The sequence below is a fragment of the Suncus etruscus genome, chromosome 3 (assembly GCF_024139225.1).
Source record: "Suncus etruscus isolate mSunEtr1 chromosome 3, mSunEtr1.pri.cur, whole genome shotgun sequence".
NCBI lineage: Eukaryota > Metazoa > Chordata > Mammalia > Eulipotyphla > Soricidae > Suncus > Suncus etruscus.
Window position 1 is genome coordinate 9,180,505 of NC_064850.1, and position 22,281 is coordinate 9,202,785.

General features: G+C 47.6%; 1 protein-coding gene across 1 annotated transcript in view; it reads left to right on the forward strand.

Moving 5' to 3' along the window:
* The first annotated feature begins 11,691 nt into the window (after window positions 1-11,691).
* Window positions 11,692-22,281, forward strand: part of PLEKHG3 (pleckstrin homology and RhoGEF domain containing G3) — a 46,808-nt gene continuing 36,218 nt past the window's right edge. Inside the window, exon 1 of the mRNA XM_049770317.1 lies at window positions 11,692-11,895. The gene's annotated coding sequence lies outside the window, so the exon portion shown is untranslated. The remainder of the gene's footprint in view (window positions 11,896-22,281) is intronic.

Below are 22,281 nucleotides of genomic sequence, written 5' to 3' on the forward strand. Positions count from 1 at the left end.
GTTCTGGCTCATGCAATTATGGTAGCTAAGAGGTCACATGCTGTGTTGTCTGTAAGCTGAAGACCCAGGAATGTCTGTGATGTAATTTAAAGGTCTGACAGTCAAAAGAACCTTGGGTATGGCTTTTAATCAGGTTTGAAGACTGAGAACTAAGAGCCCTGAGGGCAGGAGAAGATTGAAATTTAGGTTCTAGTAGTCAAAGAGAAACCAACCTTCATCCACCTTTTTGATCTCCCCAGGCCCTCAGCAGATTGAGTGAAACTTAGCCACATGAGAAGGGCAATCCTTTTTACTCAGGCCACCAATTCAAAAGCTAATCTCTTCCAGAAACACCATCACAGATACACCCCAGAAATAATTTCACTGACTAGGGACATCTGGGCTTCCTCTGTTCTAGTCATTATAATGCATAAAATTAATGTTTAAGAGTCCTAACAATTATTCAGCATGGACTATGTCCTAGGCATGTGCTAAGGATATATGTATGAATTACAGAAAGAATAATTCTTCTATTAAGTAACTTACAGGATCTCTTCCAGTTATGAAATTCTTTTACTTGATGTTGCATTAGGGAAATGAGGCTATTAAGGCAGGGCTTGGGAACAAAATAAAAGCAAACATAAGAATAATATAAATGGTTTTTATGGTCTACAAACTGTGCATAGTAACTTACAAAGATGTACTTACTAATTCCCGAAATAGTATTACTTGCCCCATTTTCAGATGAGAAAACTACAACCTAGAAGGAGGATTGGCTTGTTTAAGAAGCAGAGCTGGGACCAGAGTGATAAAATAGCAGTAGGGCATTTACCTTGCATGTAGCCAACCCAGGATGGACTCGGGTTCGAAATCCGGCATCCCATATGGTCCCCTGAACCTGCTAGGAGTGACTTCTGAGTGCAGAGCCAGGAGTAACCCCTGAGCAGTGCTGGGTGTGGCTCAAAAACAAACACACACACACACAAACAAAAGGAAGCAGAGCTGGCATTTGAGTCTGTTGACTCTCGGGCTTATGCTTTCAACCACTGTATTCCTGAGGGCTGTGATGTCATCTGTCTTTTCATGAAGATGGCATCTCTCCAGAAAACCACTGGGTGGCAGGTGAACTGGGGGAAGGAGGGAAGATGGGGAACAGAAGCAAGATCCTCTTATGAGGACCAGCAAGCTTAGAGGGGGCTGAGGTTGAGGAAGGTTCTGGAGACAGAGCTACAAGAGTCTGAGTTCAGTAAGAAGCTGTGTCCCTCAGCAACACTTGCTCAACCTCATCCTTGCTCCCTCTTTCTCTGGAGTGGAACTGGGGATTAAGACAGGATGTTCTCTGGATTCGAACAGCAGGATTATTCCTCAGGAACAAGCAGAGCTGTGATTAGGAGCTTAAAGTCGGTGGTTGGCAGGCGAAGGCCCAACCTCACCTTTTGTAGCCTACTGGCTTGAGAGGCTACAAGTATTAGGAGACTTTGGTTGTTTTTCCTATTGCCTCAGCTTTATGACTCTAAGCACATTTTTCCCATTCTGTCATTCAGTTTTCCAGCCTCAGGATCGTGTCTGTTAGTCACGTGTGAGACTGTCAGGCTTCTGGTAAATTGTAAGGTGGGTTTGGTTGTGCAAGATGGATGAGGACATTTCTTTCTTTGGTTTAATTCACTTGACTTGCTCTGCTCATCAAGTTTAGTGACTCCTTGGGAGTACAGGGGGGAGGGTACCTATTGGTTGAAGTTGGCTCTTAAAAACACAATTTAGGGTCTAGAGTGATAGTCCAGAGATTGAAGCACTTGTCTTCCATATGTCCAATCTAGGTTCAATTTTTGGCATCTCACATGGTTCTTTGAACATCGACAGGAGTGATTCCTGAGTACACAGCCTGGAATAACCCCTAAGCACCACTGAATGTGACCTCCCCAAACTTTAAAATAAGTACAGTTTAGGCTCCACATGGGCCTAGGGACCTGTCCTCAGTCTGTTATTAAGGCCTCAAAAGCTGAGATGTGTGACCTGACCTTTCTGAGCCTCAATGCTTATTCTCTGTAAAATGAGAGCAAAGCGTGACCTGCCCCAAAGGAGTCTGGGAGGAGGGAAATAAAAGGTATATGGGGCACAGCAGGGCACCGTCTTGCTTCTGGTTCTAATCTCCTAGCACACAGAAGACCACAACAGGCCAGTGACAAAGAGGTTGGGAAGGTAGAATCAGAGTTAGGAGGCCTGACTTTGCTTTCTGGTAGGCTTAGTGAAGGAACAGAGTTTGTTGTAGCAGGAAAAGCCAATATGGGGCTCCAAGATTTCCAGAATTAGATGAGACTGTAGGAATCTTCTTTGGCCACAAAGAGGGTTGTGTGACAAGAACATGGAAAACGTGTAAATTGAGGGAATGGATCAATAGTGCAGTGGGCAGGACACTTGCTTTGCATGAAGCTGAGCTGGGTTTATTTCCAGGCATCCAATATGGTACCCCAAGCACTGCCTGGAGTGATTCCTGAAAGCAGAGCCAGGAGTAACATCTGTGTACACACCTCTGGGTGTGGTCCCAAACAAAATCAAACAACAACAGAAAGATTGAGTGAGGGGCTGGAGTGATAGTACAGTGGGTAGGACATTTGCCTTGCACTCAGCCAACCTGGGTTTAATCCCCGGCATTCCTTATGGTCCTCTGAGCACCGCCGGGAGTGATTCCTCAGCACAGAGATAGGAGTAACCCATGGGCACTGCCAGGTGTGGCCCCAAACCAAAATTAAATAAATAAATAAGAGTAAGTGAATTAGGGCATCCCCCACAAAGCACTACTTATGAGAGAACTTGAGACTTTGCTGGCAGTCAAGGCTACAATAAGATGGTGTCTGTTCACTACTCAGCTAGAAAAACAAAGTTATTTGCCTTTATGTCTTTCCTCGGAACTCCTAAACCTGCACTTGGAGATGCTGGCAACTTAGCAAACTGGATGGACTAGGTCCTGATGGTCCTAATCTGGTTATAATCATGTTTATTGAGCGATCCAGCTCAGAAACTCAAGGGCACCCAACTCTGGATCCCGTGGGCAAAGCAGAGCTGTTTTGTCCTCTTTGGGTGAGACAGAAAAACCAGGGTGGGAACCAAGTGGCCCCTGTCTAGGAGGAAAACATCAACAACCAAAATTACAGTTAAGATCTGCCTCCCTCGGCAAGTAACTGCGCAATTACCTCTTAATTAAGTGCTCATTAATTTGTTTTCTGAGCCTTACAATATGGTGCTTGCTAGGAAGGCTCCACCCTACTCGTCACCAAGGTGTTGAAGATGAAATATTTCACACAAATCAAGGTGGAACTCCTCCATCTAATTAAACATAATAACCCAATCTAGCTCAACATTCTGAGGTCTTAATGCCATGATCCTTTATCTTGGGAGCACTGAGAGGAATCGCAGGGTTTTATTTTGAGTCCTGAGTTGTGACGGAGGGCACAGAATGAGAGGAGAAGATAGAAGTCAGAATTCAGACCAATCTTTTTAGGAGACTGGTACATGGATCTCTTTGATATCTGATTTCCTTGCTTCTTAAATATGTAGATTCCTGGAAATTGCTTTCACCTTGAGTCAGAAACTTCCCAGATAATTATTTTTCTTTTTGGGGGGATTTGCTCCCAAGTGATGCTCAGTGTACAAGGAAATGAACCCAGAATTAATGCATGCTAGGCATGCACCCTAACCATTGTACTATCTCTTGACTTACCGTCTTCACTCAGGTCTAGAGGTCTCAGAAAGAAGCAAAAAAAGTCTTTTGGCATATTAATAACATGAAGTACACAAATAATTCAAAACACTATTCTGGCCAATAGTTTCTCAATTTACTCCAGGAAATCTTTCCCTTTAACATCAGGCTGGGGATGCTGGATGGCTCGTGCCTGCACTCTGTTCATCTACAGGTGATGATGCAAATACAGAAATATTAGGCCCAGGGCTTGAGCTATGGCTAAAAGGACCGGAACATATGTTTTGCAGGTGGGAGACCAAGGCTGGGAGTGACCCTTGTCACCGCACTGGGAACAGCCCATGAGCAGCACTGGATGTGACCCCGCCCCCAGATGAAATAACTAAAAGCTTCTGACCCCAAAGACTGGGTGTCAGAGAAAGAATGGCCTTATTGTATAGGATTCAACCTCTGGGTGTCAAAGGCTGACCTCTCAGCCAGCGTCCCTGCTCTGAGGACTTGTGAATGCTACTTTCCAGCCTCTTTATCTACTGATAAGAAAGCTGAACATAAGTGATCTTCAGAAATGGTTCGCACGCGGCTCCCAGGTTCTTGAGACAAACCACAAGTGAGTGGCAAATGTTTCTGTTGTAGACACAAACTCAAGCCAACAATTTATTTCCTCCCATCACACTCCAGGGCAGCAGCGTGTCTGAAAGAAGAGGGGGCGACATGTTCCAATTCTGTCCCCTGCTGCACCCCTCCACTTTCTTCCCTTTTCTTTTTGTTTCCTTTTTTATGGACCTCCCTCAGTAGTGCTCAGGGATTGCTCCTGGCTCTACACTCAGCAGTTACCCCTGGTGATGCCTGGGAACACATACAGTATATTGGGGATAGAACCCAGCGTGGCCATGTGCAAGACAAGTACCTGCCGTACTATGGTTCTGGCCCTCTACACCTTTCTTTGAAAAAAATTTTTGTGGGGGCCAGAGCAATGACGCAAGTTGTAGGGCATTTGCCTTGCACGTGCTGACCTAGGATGGACTGCAGTTCGATCCCCTGGCATCCATATCGTTCCCCAAGCCAGGAGCAATTTCTGAGCACATAGCCAAGAGTAACCCCTGAGCATCACCAGGTGTGGTCCCAAAGAAACAAAAAACAAACATTTTTTTTTTTTCAGTTTTTGGGCCACACCCAGCGGTGCTCAGAGGTTACTCCTAGCTCTTTGCTCAGAAATTCCTCCTGGAGGATCGGGGGACCATATGGGTTGCTGGGAATTGAACCCAGATCCATCCCAGGTTGGCCGCATGCAAAGTAAATGCCCTAACGCTGTGCTTCTGCTCCACGCCCCACCTTTTACAAATTTTTTAAATAAAAAATTTTTTTTAAATTTAAACATCGTGGTTACAAGGTTGTTCATAATAAAGACAGTTGTTTTACCTCTTCCCCTGTCTGGTTTCATTTGTCTAACATTAAAGGGTCCAGTAAGGGGAAAGCTGCTCTTGATAAAGAACTCCAAGAAAAAGGGTCCAGGAGTCTGACTCAGTAGTTGAGTGCCTGCCCTGCATGCAAGAGGCTATTAATTTGATCCCTGATACCACCCCATATCTGAGTGCCACCAGCAGTTATGTGGGTGCAAACCTTGGTGCCACAATCAACATACCATTCCTGGAGCACAACAGCAACAAGCAAAGGGAAAAGGAGGGAAAAGAAAGGGAACTTCAGGAAGAGGTCCCTCACCAGCACTCCTGAGCTGCGGTCCTCTCGGTGTTACTTGTAAGCCTTGTGTTCTGCTCAGTTCAATAGGACTGGGAGTCACTAGGATCTGAGCTACACTCCTATAAGGTCATAGGCATGACATTGAACTTTATTATGCTCTGGAAAGGTTGATTCAACTTGCAGACACTCTATAGTAGTTGCTAGGGAGAGGCTCAGAGAGTTGCTCCCTGGCATGACATGGAACCCTGAACCTTGCCAGGAGAAACCCCCAAGCACTGTCAGTTCTGGTTACAAAGGAAAAACAAAAGAACAACTAAAAGCAACATCCCCAGACTCAGATCTGTTGAGCTATATTTCACATATAATCACTTTCCCTCCATTTTTACCAACTTCCCCTACACTATCTACTCTTATTCCATATAAATCTGCCTATTCTGAACAGTTATGAATGGAATTATATATATGTGTGGACCTTTCTAACTGGCTTTTCACTCTCCCATCTCCTGATTCCCTTTGTTGCCATGATGTTATGAACACCAGGTTGCATGTTTGCCTAGCCGGGACACTCATATGTATTAGCTGTGGTGCTGACTGGAGGTCTCATCAGGTTACTTGTACACTTGGTCTTGATGCCCACAGACTTTTTCACTCCTTCAGAAGTAGTGCTCACATGCATGTTTGCCAGGAGTAGAGTTTTCTTTAAAAAATTATTTTATTTATTTATTTTTTTTGGTTTTTGGGCCACACCCGTTTGACGCTCAGGGGTTACTCCTGGCTATGCACTCAGAAATCGCCCCTGGCTTGGGGGGACCATATGGGACACCGGGGGATCGAACCGCGGTCCTTCCTTGGCTAGCGCTTGCAAGGCAGACACCTTACCTCCAGCGCCACCTACCCGGCCCCTAAAATATTATTTATTAATTTATTAATTGATTGATTGTTTTTTGGGCCACACCCAGTGGCACTCAGGGGTTATGCCTGATTCTGTACTCAGAAATTGCTCCTGGTATGCTGGGGGACCTTTTGGGATGCTGGGAATCGAACCTGGTCCCTCCTGGGTTGGTTACATGCAAGGCAAAAAAATGTCCTACCACTGTACTATCTCTCTGGCCAGAGTTATTTTTTTTTTTTTTTGCTCTAGTGCTCACACACATCTTTGTATTTACAGTGCTCGTGTGTGTGTGTGTGTGTGTGTGTGTGTGTGTGTGTGTGTGTGTGTGTGTGTGTGTGAGAGAGAGAGAGAGAGAGACAGAGAGAGAGAGAAAGAGAGAGACAGAGAGAGAGGCAGAGAGATCAGAGAGAGAGACAGAGAGAAAGGCAGAGAGAGACAAAGAGACAGAAACAGAAACAGAGACAGAGAGAAGCATCTTCCTTTTTGTAGTGCTTACATATGTATTTGGCTTTGGCTTTTGTTGCAGCCAGAAATTACTTGCAGTATTGGGGACCACAGCATAGTTGCTGAAGCTCATTTGGACCACCAAGGATTTAAAATCATGACTATATACTGTTTCTCTGGAGCCTTGATCTATCTCTTCATCATTGATGGACATTTAGATCTTCCTACCTTTTGGTTCTAATGATGAATGCTGCCCACTTTTCCTCATACTTTTCTTTCTTTCTTTCTTTCTTTCTTTCTTTCTTTCTTTCTTTCTTTCTTTCTTTCTTTCTTTCTTTCTTTCTTTCTTTCTTTCTTTCTTTCTTTCTTTCTTTCCTTCCTTCCTTCCTTCCTTCCTTCCTTTCTTTTTTCTTTCTTTCTTCTTCCTTCTTCCTTCCTTCCTTCTTCCTTCTTCCTTCTTCCTTCCTTCCTTCTTCCTTTCTTGGGTTTTTTTGGGCCACACACACAGAAATCACTCCTGGCTTGGGAGATCATATGGGATGCTGGGGGACTGAACCACAGTCTGTCCTAGACTAGTGTGGGCAAGGCAGACGCCTTACTGCTTGAGCCACCACTCTGGCCCCTCTCCATACTTTTCAATCCATATCAGTAGAATTTCTCTATATGGCCAGCACTTGTGTTTCATATTTAAATCTTTTTTTTTTTTTTTTGGTTTTTGGGCCACACCTGGTGATGCTCAGGGGTTACTCCTGGCTATGTGCTCAGAAGTCGCTCCTGGCTTGGGGGACCATATGGGACACCGGGGGATCGAACCGCGGTCCATCCAAGGCTAGTGAAGGCAAGGCAGGTACCTTACCTCTAGCGCCACCGCCCGGCCCCTCATATTTAAATCTTAATTTCTCCATATGGTCAATACTTATTTTTTAAATGTATTTAGCCATCCCAGCAGATAAGAAATTATATTTCAATGTTTCATTGATATGTATTTCCACTGTGGCAAATGGTACTCAGTGTCTTTTCATGTAACTTCTTTGAGGGAATGTTTATTCAGATCCCAAAAAAAGGGGGGGCACACCCGGTGACGCTCAGGGGTTATTCCTGGCTATGCGCTCAGTAGTCGCTCCTGGCTTGGGGGACCATATGGGATGCCGGGAATCGAACCGCGGTCCATCCTAGGCTAACGCTGGCAAGGCAGACACCTTACCTCTAGCACCACTGCACTGGCCCCTCCTTTGCCCATTTTATTTTATAGGGGTTATATTTTGGTGGGAACACTCCCAGATGGGCTTAAGACTTACTCCTGGTTCTATGCTCAGTGATTATTTCTGGCAGTGCTCAGGGGGTTACTCCTGGCTAAGTGCTCAGAAATTGCCCCTGGCTTGGGGGGACCATATGGGACGCGGGGAATTGAACCGTGGTCCTTCCTTGGCTAGTGCTTGCAAGGCAGGCACCTTATCTCTAGTGCCACCTCGCCGGCCCCTCCATTTATTTTCGTAAAGTAACGTATTTTCCGGCATATAAAACGACTGGGCGTATAAGACGACCCCCTAATTTTGCAGTTAAAACCTAGGTTTAGGCCTATATTCGCTGTGTCAGACAGAACGTTCCTGTGCTGCAACTGTATGTCCCACAGTGAGACAGTCACAACAACAAAGGTTCAAAGGTCATACTGTCATAGACTTCCTCTCTGACTCTTGCCACTCTGAGCAGGCTTTTTACAGTGTAGATTCGGGTCCAGAACATTGTCTAATTTGCATGCCTAAAAAGCCTGCTTGGATTGGCTGAGTCAGAGAGGCGGTCCGAGCAGCCTGGCAGTGATTGGTGCAGGATCGAGTTGGAAAATTCCTTTTGTGGCAATATTCAGACAATTTTCGTTTAGCAGCATATTGAAACACTTTTTGGGATATACTCGGCATATAAGACGACCCCTGATTTTCGGTTGACTTTCTTTTGTTTCAAAAGTCATCTTATACACCGGAAAATACGCGCGCGCGCGTGTGTGTGTGTGTGTGTGTGTGTGTGTGTGTGTGTGTGTGTTTTCCCATTCTCGATGTCCTTAAAGCATGAAGTTTTTAAATTTTGGCGAATTAAACACAGTTGTTCAATTCATCTCTTTTTTTCTTTTGTTGCTGTAGCTCACACTTTGAAAAAAAAATCTGGCTAAGATGCAACTTGGAACTCTGAAAGCTTTGAGATTTGGAAGCTTGATGCTTTTCTAGTTTATCTTTGAAGGGCCTTTCCCTCTTTCCCTTCCAATGCTCAGGGTTTCATTATCAATTTGTCAGCTTAGGCCCGTCTCTGAGCTGGAAATACAGAGCCTCAGGGGACCTTTCCAGTGCTTACATCCCTCAACTCGAGGTCTACCACAATAGAACAGCTGAGATGACAGTTTGGAAATGTCCTTTATTGTGAAAACTCAATGGCCTTTGTCTTTAGGATTTGAGATTTTGATGCCAGTGTTGGCAGCCAGAAGTGAGGAAGGGGGGAAGGGAGGAGAGAAGAAACCCTCCCCCTGGCTTCCCCATGATTCATTTCAAACCCTCTGTGTTGTTTTGGTTTTCTCACTCATAAAACCAGGAGAATATTTTCCATCTCCCGAGCTCCGTGGGGGGGGGGGGGGAGGACGTGAAGGTGAATCAATTCATATTTGTTCGCACACTTTGAGATCTTGGATTAAAGGCATGACTGGGCCACAAGCTGTTATTATAATAATAAATGATTTAATTACTGGCAGGGCGAGGCCACTAAAGCAAGAATTGGCAGGAGCGAGAGAGGCTCAAGCTATCCAGTGCTTAAGCCCACACGTGGAGAATAAAACAGGCTTTACCTCCAAAGACTGAGGGCATCTCACCAATGGCACAAATTATTTCACCTGAATCCAGTAATACTTTCCTGAGCGCTTGCCACATGATTTCTGTTATTTTCTGGTTCAGTTGGCCATATGGAACATCAGGGATTGAACCTGAGACCCCAATCTCTTAAGGAAACAAATTTTGCACCACAAAAACATGGAAAACGAGATGAGTCATTAGGATCAAAAGCTGGATTGAATAGAACGAGTATCTGAAAAGTGGAATGAATGGATGAGGCTGAAGGGCTGTGTGTTGTTAGGAGTCCTGGCTTCTGCAAGAGAGCTGTGTGGTCTTGCCTTAGTTGCTTCTAAGACTGCAACCGCTCTTGCAGAAGGGCTTGGAATCACGGTGCATGCAGAAAGCATTTCCAGAAGAGTGCAGCTCCGGATCTGCTCTGGCTATTTATTTATTTGATCTTGGCCAAGCAGCTGGGAGTCTCCTAAATCCCCGCTCTTTTCTGGAAACCGGTGATAGATAGATAGGGGTCCTTACTAGCCTCTAGGCTGCAGCGAGTTGAGGGAACACACCCATTAAATGAGCGCTCCAGCGGTCACTTATTACCTAGGCAGAGGAGCCGGTGAGCTCACTCAGGCCTCAAGTCAGGGGCCCTTTTTTGGGAAGCAGAAACCTGAGGAGGGAGGTGGCACCTGCGAGCGGCTGATAGGACTCCGGGGATGGGAGAAGAAAGCTGGAACGAAGCCAGCCCGAGGTTGAACGGAATGGTCCTGGAGGATGAAAGGGAGGGACCCTGTGTGTCCCCTGCAGTCCCGGGCCAGCCCTCAGGACCTGGAGGCACAGCAAAGGCCTTTTGCCTCCAAGTCCCTTCCGCAATCTCGACTTTCACCTTCCAGCCAGGGCGTGGAGGGCAAAGCCGGGCAGACCCTCCTGCCCTCCCCCCACATAGGAATGTGGGTCCCGCTCCCCGAGCCATCAGGAGCCAGGGACCCAGCTTTCTTCCCCTCCCCCACTCTCCCAGGGATCCAGTTTCAAAGTCACCTGAAAGCCATTTCCTCCCGCCAGCTCCTCCCCACCCCTCCCTCTCTTGCCAATCACCTGGAACCCGCATGGGCCCGGTGCAGCCTTGGATTTGTTTGCAAAGCGCGCTCTGGAGCCGGTTGCTGTATATACACCGCTGACACTCGGTTTGCAAAGAGTTCTGTGCCATCAGCGTTCCGTCCTCCTCTCTTGGAACGTTTAGGCCCCCCAGAGACCTCTTTGGGGGTGCCTCGTGGGCTTCTCCCCGGCAGGAGAAGGCGTGCCGGGCCCGCCTCTTTCTAGGCAAGGCTAATCTCGGCGAATTATCCTGCATTTTTAAACGGATCTGCTTTGACCCAAAGCCAGCCTCCCCAAAAAACGCGCGGCTCTGCTTTGCGCCACTGTCTCCCTGTCCCCGCTTGCTGGTAGTGTAATCCTCTGCCACGACGCAGGGTGTCCCCCATCCCTGTTGTTTTAATTTAATTTAATTCCATTAAATTTGATTGTTTTTGAGCTCCCAGAAGAGCGGTTGCTTCTCCACTTTGGCCAGCTCCACAGAGGTCGGGGTTTCTTTCCCTCTGCAAAGGGCGCAGGCCACCGAAAGAGTTTTGGCGACGACGAGTTCAAGACCTGCCTGGACTCAGGGAAAAAAAAAAAAAAAGCCAAGGTGACCTGCTGGGCTCGGCTGTTGCAAATGGGGACTTTCCAAATCTGCTCCCCAAAGAGCGACTTTTCTGCCCCTCTCCCGTCCGTGCGTCCGTCTGTCCCATCCGTGCGCCCCACGGAGGATGCTCTGGCCCGTGCCAGGGAGCGGGTGGCGAGGCAGGGATTCTGCAGGTCGGGGCCACCCGGCGTGACCCTCCCTGCCACGTGCGTTTCCCAAGTCTGGCAGACTTTTAGCAGCTTGGCAAACTTGGCTCCAGCCCCGCTAGGTGCGCCCGTCCCGTCCCCTTGGGCACTTGGGGAAGGGGTTAATCATTAGCCGGGGCTGAATTTAGACTCCCTCCACCCCCACCTCTGGAAACTGCATTGGGGCCCCCTCCGATCGCCATCCCCTGGATCCCAGCGTTGGGCCCCGAGTCTCCACCCACTGGAAAAATTCCTGGCGCGCCCCGCCCTCGGCCCGCCCGCCTGCCCGCCCGCCCGTTCGCAGCCCCGGTTCGGCCCCGACTTCCTGCCGATCGCTGGGAAGCCGCGCGCTGGTTGGGGTCCCCGGGGGCCGCCCTGGCACTTGGCCGCGTCCCCTGGAGCTCCGGCGGTCCTAGGAGGCGGGAGCTGCCCGCCAGCCGGGGTTCTGCTCAGAGCGACTTGCTATTCACCGCGCGCCCTGCGCCAGCGCCTCCAAGGTTGGCCCCTCGGTGAGTGTCCCTGTCTCCGGTGACCAGGTGGCTCGGTCCTTCAGGGACCCCCGGGCCTCCTCTACAGGGTGCCACCCTTGATTCTCTCCCCGGTGAGTCCTGGGGGGCTCCCCGGGCGGTCCCCAATGGAGCGGCCTCCCAGCTGGGGCTGGCGCGCTAGCGCGCGGGAGCGTGGTGCCAGGAGCCGTTGGCTGTCCTGCGGCCCCCGCCCCCCAGAACAAAAGGCGCCAAGGCTCCGGGTGGAAACCCGCGAGGCCCCTGCGCCCTCCCCGCGCCTTCCTTCCCTGGGCGGCGGGAGCTTTGGCACCGTCCGCGGTGCCCCCAGTGGGTTGTGCGCTCCTAGGGCAGGACCCGGCCGAGCGCGCCCCTGATCCCGGCTTTGTGTGTCTTGCCACTCGGGACCCATCCCCGGGACTCTGGGTTCGTGTTTTGGGGGATCCTAGCGAGCGTTCGAAATTCTTTATTCCTGCAGCGTTTACCTCTCCGGAAATCTTTTGGGCACCCATTTTTCTCATCCACCAAATTTTGCCTGGAAAGCTTGAAGACTTGCAGGCTCCAACTTAATGAGACGTTCGTAAAGGGTTCCTTTGACTCCTTGCTGTTGCTTTTGAAAACAAAAGGAAGAACCGAGTGAGAAATGTTTTGGAGAGAGCTTGGAGAGGTGTGGCTTGCAGTGGGGGGAGGGAGGGGATCAGTGTCCTTGGCCGCTGGAGGAATTCATTTATGTCTTGAAATCTCTGGCTATAAGCTTTTGGTAAGATGACTGGGCCTGTAGCCTGCTCTTCGCGCCCCCCAGGAAGCGGCCCAGACATCATGACCCTACAGGTAGCCCTGGAATGGGGGTTCCCAGAGTCTTCCCAGCCAAGCCTCTGCTTGCAGCCCAATCTTAACACCGACGTTGCCCAAGACATAATAAGCAGGGAGCAGTAATGACAGCCCCCAAGAGGGCTCCGCGCCGAACACACTAGCCTCCCTGCCTGCCTCTTGCAGCTGCCACCCGGCTGGTTTCAGTGACCGCACCCCAACCAGCAGATACCTAGAGACCTAACTTAAAGACCTAGCTCTTCCTCTTTGCTCTTTCCCTGTCATATCCTGGGACACTTTATTCCTGCCTCTGGCTGGGAATACTGTTGCCCTTCTCCCCTTCCTCTCATGAAGGATGGGCAGGTTGGAATATATACCAAGACCAAGGAGCTGACTTGATTGGGGTTGGTTTCAAAGCTGGGTAAAGTGTGTGTGTGTGTGTGTGTGTGTGTGTGTGTGTGTGTGTGTGTGTGTGTGTGTGTGTGTGTGGTGAGACATGCTGCCTTTTATTAGACTGACTTTGCTGGGAGAGTATGAGACCACTGTGTTGGGAGTCAGGCCAACACACCTTTTTTTTTGCATAGGATTGTGTCCTGCCTCGACTGAAGTAGATCAGAGTTTGATGGGAGACAGGCTGGAGTTTGTGATTTGCAGGCAGGTGGCCCAGCTCCCTGGACAGAGTGCTGCCAGGAGTGGCCCCTGAGCACTGAGCACTGCCTGGTGTGACACCCCCACAGCAAACCCAATAAGTAACTTGATGGTGGGTTAGGCGTGCAAGGTTCCTAGAGCTTCTGTATGTACACATGACGGAAGCAGAATCCAGAGCTGAAATTCAGGAGACTTGAGTCTGGTCGTATTGGCCAGTTAGGGCGGAACTCAGATTTCCACATACTGTCTTAACTTCTCCTTTGCTTGTTGGGACCTGAGTAAGCCAACTACCTTTTTGGATTCGATTTCCACTTGAGTATTGTGGGTGCTCTTCGTAGAGACTGTGGTAAAGATCAGACGAAGACACATTTGTGCAAAGATCTATGTCATGAACGATGATACAAAATAAAGGGCACATGATAGCTAGGAGGGGGCCTCCAGAGTTGGATAATTATTGGATGTGGCCTGTGGGTGCCACCAAGACCAGGAGCCAGTGGTGGAAGCTTTTTCTGCTGCACCCCTGGCCTGTAATATCTCAGCGGCAGAATAAACATTTGCCTAACCAAGTCCACAGTTCTTGTAGGGCCCCAGTGTTTACACTGGAAAAGGCCAAAGGCCATGGCCCGAGGAATGACCTGGGCTACAGGGACAAGAGATTAGGTTCCGATGTCTTCTTGGCTTGTTTCTTCACCTTCACTGCCTACCCAGAACCGAGAAAGAGAGAGGGGAGAGAGGGGAGAGAGAGAGGAGAGAGAGAAGAGAGAGAGAACAGGCTTAATCTGGGGATTGGGGGATTGAAGTGATTTGCTTTGAGAGTGCTTGTTGCCTTTGCAGCTGCACTGAGGGCTGTCTTAGCTCCTCTGCTCCCCTCCCAGGCTGTCACTCTGTCCTGCTTCTCTGGCCAGCTGTGTGTCCATAGGCCTTTGTTCCAGGGCTCAAGCCTGCCCTCCCAGCATAAACCCACTAGTCTGGGACACTAGTAGCTGGAACTCACTACTGCCAGCAGGAAGGCTCTGCTGTGGTCTACATGGGGTCCTGTTGGATTGTCATTACCCCTTGTCAGGCTTATCTTGGGGTCATCAATTTGACCCTGGCCAGATTCTGTTTTCTATCATTTCTCCTCCCCCTCCTAAATTATTGGCACCTATTTTTCCTTTCTGTACTCAATACTAGCTCTATTTAAATGTATTCATTCATTCAATGGTTATTCATTTATTCCATAGGTTGTTGTGAAAGAAGGGAGATATTTTAGGTGGGGTGACCTGAGAAATAGCTGAAGGAAGGGCTTTTTGAGGTAAGACCTACAGGAGGGGTACTTGCCTTTCTCTCTGATTTCTCTTTCTTGGAATTCAGTCCCACCCAGCAAATGAAGGCAGAGAGGATATTTCTTTTTCTTTCTTTCCTTTTGGTGTTGGATATTTCTATTGGATGCTCAGGGCTCCATTGGATCCTGACAGCTTATTAGCCCTGCGGGGCTAAGCTCTTTTGAGCTAGTTTTTCTCACCTATAAAATGATGTTAGTCATCCTACTTACCACCTTGGTATCGTGAGAATCAACTGAGATAACCTCTGTCAAACCTGAATATAACCTATCGAGGTGTTCAATAAACTACTGTCTCTGTTTTTTCTCCCAGATTCTATAAAGGGAGTCCAAGACCATTTAATGCCTTATCTCCCTGGCCATTGCCCAGGGCACAAATGACAAACCTTCTTTCTCAATTATAACAGGAGTGGGGAATTCTGGTGAGATGAAAACAGAACTCATTACAAATTTTCTAGCAATACTTTTGTAGTCTTCCCTTGGTTCTTGGTGGTTGAAGGTACAGGACTAGGAACTGGACAGATGGCTTAAAGGGCTGAAGTTCCTACGGAACCCTGGGTTTGATTCCAACTACATGATACCCTCGGTTCTGTAGTGTCACTGTGATGGCCCACCAGTGCTACTGGTCTTGAGCAGGACTAGGTTGATGATCACCTGAAGTGGTTCCTAGGTCTCCTGAGAATAGCCTTAGATACACCCTTTGTGTCTCCTCCTCCAAATGATGTTGGACTCCAGCCATGTGTTGCCTTCCTTGTTGATGGGAGAACTGGGGGCAGCCTTGAACCTCCCTGGCTCTGGAACCTTCTTCCAACTAGTTCTGATGAATCACACTTTGGACGCTGGTCTCTCTCTCTCTCTCTCTCTCTCTCTCTCTCTCTCTCTCTCTCTCTCTCTCTCTCTCTCTCTCTGCCTGTCTGAGGATAACTTTCTGCCCTCGACTTCAAATGCGTCAGTCATGCTCATTGGTGGGTGGGGAGAATGAGGATCTGGCCAACCTCAACAGAGGCTTTGGGAAGCTTTTCTAAGAAGAACCTGTGGAGTGGCAGAAAGATTCTCCTTGAGGGTCTAAGGCAGCTTGGGAAAGAAGGTCCATAAAGGGGTGCACTGGGCCAGAATTTGGAGTCACAGAACCAATAGACACTATCAGAGCTTGGAGCCTGGCCACACCCTGTGGCTCAACTCTGCTCTGCTTCCACCAGCTGATCTGAGGAGTCTCTTCCGCTCTCTGCTGGAACTACCAACCCCAAAGGGAGGGGTTGATTTGAAACTCTGCTGGCAAGGCTGTGGTGTGCGGTTTCCGGGGGGGGCCCCTGCCCTGGTTCCGGAAATAGGGCTGGCTGTGAAGAGTGAGGCCTGGGGAAGTGGATGTCCATCTGACTTCCTTGCGTGAGGGCCCCAATAAGCACACTGGACAGCCAGGCCATCTCTGTGGTGAAGGAACTTTCTAGGTCTTAAGATCCATGCAGTAAGGCTAGGTTTAATCCAGGCCTCAGAGGAATTTGCAAAAAAGGCCCCAAAAATTTGCAAAAAAGGCCCATCTAGGCATAAGAGAGATTTGGGTTGACCTTAAATCAGACTGGGGAAATAATCTGGCAGGATCAACTTGCCTCTGATCCTGATCCTATGGAGGCGTGACAGTCTTCTGAGGATTTTCTGCTCTAAATTTGGTGCTCCTTGGGCTGACTGGCATTGGCTCTCCCTCAGAACCTTGAGAACAGTATAAAGTGACATCAATGAAGGATGGGGTGCTGGGTCCTATCCTGTAATATGGGCTTAGCGGTCTCTTTAGTACGAGGTTTTGCTCCCTGGGGGAGGAATGCAGAAATGGCTGCCAGCCCAGTCTAGTGGTGGCCATTGCCACCGTATTTTTGTTTTTCTTTTGACCTTTGGGGAGGGAGCTTGATTTAAGCTTCAAGTAAATGAAGGCACACAGGACCTGAGCAAGGCTCTCTTGGGTGGAGAGTGGCTGTGTTTGCAATTTGGGAGGAAAATATAGTCTGAGGGCCCTGGACGTTGATCTGATGAGTGCTAGAGACTCATTGGGAGTTGAAGGGGGGAAGCAAAGGGAGTGAAGTCATAACAGGATCCTAAGGGGACTCTGTCCCTTGGCCCTTTCTCTCTCTCTTTCTCTATCTGTCCTTCAGGGAACTAGATGGCCAGTAACCTCCACCATCTGTCTCAGTGCTTGCTGGAGTAGAATTCAGATGAATTTTGATGCATAAGTAAAACTAATTTTTTTTGAGATCTTAGGCACTGAAGAAATCTGTGTGCTTTTAACAAATGTTCCATTCCTGTCCTGGAAGGAAGATTCTTAAAGGCGGACATGCTCCTAGAGGCAGAGTTTCTCCTGTCTGGAAAAGTAGAAAGGTTCATTTCTCCCAGGCCTCTTATTCTCCAAGGTGGACTGTAAGGTAAACTTATTGTCTTGGCCATACTTTCTCCTGTGACACTGCCATAATACCTTATAAAGCCTTTCTTTCCCTGTAAGAACTCAGCTGCCACTTACTTACTTACCTGTAATTGAGATCTGCTGGGGTTCAACTTTCTACATGTTCTTTACACCATCCCCTGTTTAACTTTTATTTTAGGGTTCCTCTCCCAGTCTTGCTTAGTGTGTGTGTGTGTGTGTGTGTATGTGTGTGTGTGTGTGTGTGTGTGTGTGTGTGTGTGTGTGTATGAACACACATCATGCCCTTACCTGCATTACACATGGAAATCAAACCTGGGTCTCCTGCATGCAAAGCATCTTCTTCAGCCCTTTGTACTATTTGTTTAATTTATGTATATGGTTTTTGGGGAACACCTGGCAGTGCTGGGGGATTCTCTGGGAGATACTTAGGGAGAATGTGGTGCCTGGCCATAAACCTGGGCCTCTTCTCTGCAGAACAAGTGCTCCAACCCAATGAGCTATTTCTCCAGTGCCATTTTGAACTTTTTTTTTTTTTGCCACACTTGGTGACTCTCAGGGGTTACTCCTGGCTATGTGCTTCGAAATTGTTCCTGGCTAGGGGGACCATATGGGACACCGGGGGATCAAAGTGCAGTCCGTCCTAGGCTAGCGCCAGCAAGACAGACACCTTACTGCTGTGCCACCACTTCGGCCTTGCCATTTTGAACTCTTATTTATTATTTTGGCTTTGTAGCCACATCTGACTCTGCTCAGGGATCACTCCTGTTGTGCTTAGGGGGCCTTTATGTGGTCTTGGAGATTGAACCCCTGTCAGCCATGTGCAGCGCAAGGGCCCCATCTGCTGTACTATTTCTTCAGCCTCCTCTTTAACTCTTTAAATGTTAAGTGGTACTATTCTTTTTCTTTTCTTAATTACTCTTTCTTTCTTTCTTTCTTTCTTTCTTTCTTTCTTTCTTTCTTTCTTTCTTTCTTTCTTTCTTTCTTTCTTTCTTTCTTTCTTTCTTTCTTTCTTTCTTTCTTTCTTTCTTTCTCTCTCTCTCTTCTTCTCTTTCTTTCTTTCTTTCTTTCTTTCTTTCTTTCTTTCTTTCTTTCTTTCTTTCTTTCTTTCTTTCTTTTCTTTTTCTTTCTTTCTTTCTTTTTTTTTTTTTTTTTTTGGGTCACATCCAGTGGTGCTCAGGGGTTACTCCTGGCTCTGTGTTCAGAAATCACTCCTGGCAGGCTCAGGGGACCATGTGGGATGCTGGGAACAAACCCAGGTCCCTACTTTGTCGGCCGCATGCAAGGCAAAAGCCCTACCACTGTGCTATCTCTTCGGCCCCTCTAAGTACACACTGACAAGAGGCAGCAAGGCAAGAGAGTGGAGAGAACGGCAGAGTAACCGAAACCCAGTGCAGAGAGAACAGATGTGATTGCGGGCACTGCTGCAGGGGACCGGTGTGACACACAAGCAGCCTTCTTGGATCAGCATTTTGATAATTGATGCTTTGCTGGTAATTGTGACCTGAGTCATCAGGAAAAATTAAATTGTGTTCCCTTGACAGTTTAGGAAATGAGGGCAGGGCATAGAGAACAGTTAAAAAAAGATTCCCAATCCAATTGACTAAGTGGGTAACAAATGATGAGACTTAATAAGCAAATTGAGGAATGTTTTCCTGCAACCCCTGAGGAGGAAACCGAGCCCTTCATGGAAAGGTTCACTTTTCATTTTGGTGGGAGCATACCTGGCGATTCTCAGGGGTTACTCCTGGCTCTGCACTCAGAAATTGTTCCTGGCAAACTTGGGGGACCATATGGGATGCTGGAATCGAACCTGAGTTCATCCCGGATTGGCAGCATGAAAGGCAAATAAATGCCCTACCATCTCTCTGGCTCCAGGATGGCTCACTTGTTGGGCATCATTGTGAACTTATGAATGATGGGAACACTCATGCTTAGCGGTACAGGGCCTGGTTCCAGACAGAGCGTCCTTTTTGGAAGAGGACTTCCTGTTCTCCACACTGGGTACAGTCGGCCCAGGAGAGCCAGAATGGGCCCACACTCAGCTCAGCACGCCCCAGCCTGGCAGCCAGTTAGTCCAATTCCGTACACTTACCTTTGAAGCTCCCTCCTGGGATCCACACAACACTTTGCCTGGCAGAAGCTGATAAGGAGGAGCTGCAGCTTCCAAGTCTCAGGCCTCACATCAGCTTTGCTCCCATGTTTTGGTTCAAATTTAGGGCAGGGAGATAGCTTAGAAGTGGGTGCCTGGCATGTGCCAAGGTATGAGCCTGAACTCCAGTGCCACATGACGCCTCTTCATCTGATATCCAACACCTTGGGTGTAACCCTGAAAAGCCCCTGGATTTTGCTGGATATGGCCTTGGTGGTCCAAGTACTGCTGTGTCTGACCATTGAACCATTTGGCTTGGTTGGCCCAGTTTGACCAGGACTATCTCCATCTACCCCAGTTCCCTTAGTATTGCTTGAGAAACCCCTCCCTATTTATCCCCCCCTCCAATATTTTGGGGGGAGTCACACCCGATGGTGCTCAGGAGTTACTTCTGCCTCTGCGCTCAGAAATCACCCCTGGCAGGCTCAGGGAATCATATGGGATGTCAGAAATTGAACCACTGTTTCCTGGGTTGGATGTGGGCAAGACAAACACCCTACTGCTGTGCTATTTCTCTGGCCCACCTTCCTATTTTTTTTATTCAGGTATACAATGTCAAGTGGTAACTTTTTCTGCAGAGGGATGGGAAATTTCTGCTGACTGGCACTCCCTCTCTCTCTATTGAAACCTCAGAGACAGAATGTTTCAGACAGGGTAGAAAACTTCCTTCTTTTTTTTTTTAAACTGGATTCCTTTTCTCTTTTTTCAATGCCCAAAGTAACTTTCACCTAAAAGTGGTATTTGCTATCCTTATACACTTCAGATACATCATTAATTTCTATGTAATATTATGTTGGAGATGTACTTAGTGAATTTGCATATTTTGAATCCAGTACTGTTGTCTATTGTTTTACCCACCTTTAAATCTTTTTTGTTTGTTTGTTTTTGGGTCACAACCAGTGTCGTGCTCAGGTATTACTCCTGACTGCGCTCAGAAGTCGCTCCTGGCAGGCTCGGGGGACCATATGGGATGCTGGGATTCAAACCGGGGTCCATCCTGTGTTGGCTGTGTGCAAAGCAAATGCCTTACCACTATGCCATCGATCTAGTCCCTAAATCTTGTTTATTCCATAGTGGTCTTGGTCATGCTACAGTCCCCTGCTAATCACCATGTAGGTAGTTTCCATTTCTCATCATTGTAATTGCAGTATTCAACATCCATGTGTGTGTGTCAGCAGTGGAATTCCTGGGTCATAAGTTGTCTTTTTCAAGATTCTCCCAAATAAAGTCTGTCTAAGCTGTGTGACCAATTGAAAGTCTTCTCCGAAGTAGGAGAAATTCCATTTCACTAATATTTGGATTATGTTTTTTTAATCTGGCAGATATAAAGTTACATTTAAAAAATTCAGAAAAATCATTAGACCTGAAATGTAGTTTGGTGCTAGAGCACCTACCTTATAGGCATGAAGGAATAGCTTGTTTCCTGCATGCCCAGTTTAATCCCTGGCACCGCAAATGTGATTTCTGGTGCACTGCAACAAAGTCTGTGTCTGTACCACAAACAAGTGTGTGATCCCTAGACATTATAAAAGCATAACAAAAGGGAAGGGGAAAATTGTGTGTATATGGTTTTTGTTTTTTGGGTTTATTTTTGCTCACACCCGGTGGCACTTAGAGGTTTCTCCTGGCTCTGCGCTCAGAAATCACTCCTGGCATGGTCTGGGCTAGGAATCGAACTGGGACTGTCCTATGTTGGCTGTGTGCGAGGCAAATGCCTTACTGCTATGCTATTGCTCCAGCCCCATGGTGTTTCTTTCAAAGTAACGCTTTGACTACTTGTAGAAATGAGTACTTTTCATTTTTATTGACCATTTGTATTTGTTACTTTGAGTCTTTGTCCTTTATGTTAAAACTTTAAAGCCAGGGGCCGGAGAGATAGTACAGTGGTAGGGCATTTGCCATACATGTGTGATTGACCTGAGAGGGACCTGGTTAGATTCCCAGCATCCTATATGGTCTCCCAGCCTGCTAGGGGTGATTTCTGAGTGCAGGGCCAGGAGTAACCCCTGAGCACTGCTGGGTGTGGCCCAACAACCAACCAACCAATCAATCAAGTTTAAAAAAAATTTAAAGCCAGATAACATATCAATACAATTTAGATTTCAAAAAAGAATAATGATGATGCCTCTTCCCTCTGACCCCCAGGTTATAAGATCTTTACTTTGCAATGTTAGAAATTCTTAAGAACTTTCCGACAGAATTTTAATTACCATTGTCTCTTGGGGTGAGGGAATTGGTTCAAACTTACACCTCACTATGCTCAGGAATTATTCTTTTTTTTTTTTTTTTTTTTTTTTTTTTTGGGCCACACCCCGGCGTTGCTCGGGGTTACTCCTGGCTCTCTGCTCAGAAATCATTCCTGGCAGGCATGGAGGACCATATGGGACACCGGGATTCGAACCAACCACCTTTGGTCCTGGATCGGCTGCTTGCAAGGCAAACACCGCTGTGCTATCTCTCCGGCCCTCAGGAATTATTCTTGCTCAGGGTTTACTACTTGCTTGGGGTTTACTCTTACTTTTTGCTGGGGTTTACTCTTGGTTGGGTTTGGTGGACCCTATGCAGTGTTGGTTATTGAACTGCAGTCTGAGAGTGACAAGTGCAAGGCAAGGGTCTTAATTACTGTACCATCTCTCTGGCCCTTGAGATGACTTTTATGTCCAGCCTTGGCTGGGAACCTCTAAATCTTATAAGAGACAGCTGTTTTTATTTTTTCCAATGTGATAGCCTATTTTCCCACAACTAGTCTGTACTTTTTCTTGCTTATTACATGTGTTTGAGTTTTTTGTTTGAGTTTTTTTTTTTTTTTTTTTGGTTTTTGGTCCACACCCAGCAGTGCTCAGGTACTCCAGGCTGTCTGCTCAGAAATAACTCCTGGCAGGCACGGGGGACCATATAAGACACCGGGATTCGAACCAACCACCTTTGGTCCTGGATCGGCTGCTTGCAAGGCAAACGCCGCTGTGCTATCTCTCCGGGCCTGTGTTTGAGATTTTTATTCTTTTAGTTTTTGGGTCATACCTGGCAATGCTTATGGGTTATTCCTGGCTCTAC